The sequence below is a fragment of the Solanum tuberosum genome, unplaced genomic scaffold, assembly GCF_000226075.1.
Source record: "Solanum tuberosum cultivar DM 1-3 516 R44 unplaced genomic scaffold, SolTub_3.0 scf00381, whole genome shotgun sequence".
In the NCBI taxonomy this organism is placed as follows: domain Eukaryota; kingdom Viridiplantae; phylum Streptophyta; class Magnoliopsida; order Solanales; family Solanaceae; genus Solanum; species Solanum tuberosum.
Genome location: NW_006239304.1, coordinates 445221 through 446652, shown reverse-complemented (window position 1 = coordinate 446652; position 1432 = coordinate 445221).

The following is a 1432-nucleotide window of genomic DNA, read 5'->3' as shown; positions in this document are numbered from 1 at the left end:
TCTTTCAGAAGCCCATGCCTACGGGTAAACTGGCGAAATGGCAAATTTTGTTGAGCGAGTTTGATATCGTGTACGTGACACAAAAAGCCATCAAAGGACAAGCCCTAGCTGATCACCTCGCAGAAAACCCGGTGGACCAGGATTACAAGCCACTCACAACCTACTTCCCTGATGAAGAAGTTTTGTTTATAGGAGAAGATATATCAGAGTCATATGATGGATGGAGAATGTTCTTTGATGGAGCATCAAACTCTATTGGAGTCGGAATAGGAGCAGTCTTAATTTCAGAAACAGGTCAGTATTACCCAATCTCAGCTAAGATTAGGTTCTACTGTACTAATAACATGGCGGAATATGAAGCCTGCATTCTCGGACTTAGGATGGCCATCGACATGAATATCAAAGAACTCTTGGTGATAGGAGATTCCGACTTATTGGTTCACCAGGTGCAAGGAGAATGGACCACTAAGAATGTAAAAATCCTGCCTTATCTGCATTACATTAAAGAGTTGAGTAGGAGATTCGCAAGGATTGAATTCAAGCATGTCCCTCGAGCTCAAAATGAGTTTGCCGATGCTTTGGCAACATTGTCCTCAATGATTCAACACCCAGACAAGAATTGCATCGACCCTATCGATATAGAGATACACGATCAACATGCATACTGTTTTCATGTAGATGAGGAACTGGATGGAAAACCCTGGTACTATGACATTAAAAGATTGATAGAAGCACAAGAATATCCTGAAAATTCCACAAGCAACCAGAAACGGACTTTGAGGAGGATGGCCAATCATTTCTTCCTTAATGGAGAAATCCTGTATAGGAGGACTTCAGATTTAAGATTGTTGAGATGTGTCGACGCCGCAGAAGCGACAAGGCTTTTGGAAGAAATACATGCAGGAACATGTGGACCTCACATGAATGGGTTCACTTTGGCAAAGAAGATTTTAAGAGCTGGATATTTTTGGATGACCATGGAGAGGGATAGCATCCGATATGTGCAAAAGTGTCATCAGTGTCAAATACATGGAGATTTTATACGGGTTCCACCAAATGAGCTCAATGTGATGGGTTCCCCTTGGCCATTTGCCGCTTGGGGCATGGATGTTATTGGACCCATAGAGCCTCCCGCGTCAAATGAACATCGTTTCATCTTGGTGGCTATCGATTATTTCACAAAATGGGTCGAAGCTTCGACATACAAGGCAGTGACTAAGAAGGTAGTGGCAGACTTTGTTCGCAATAACATAGTTTGTCGGTTTGGAATTCCAGAATCAATCATAACAGACAATGCAGCCAACCTCAACAGCGATCTTATGAAGGAAACTTGTGAAAGGTTCAAGATTGCTCATCGAAATTCCACGGTTTATCGGCCACAGATGAATGGAGCAGTTGAGGCTGCAAATAAGAATATCAAGAAGATCCTAAG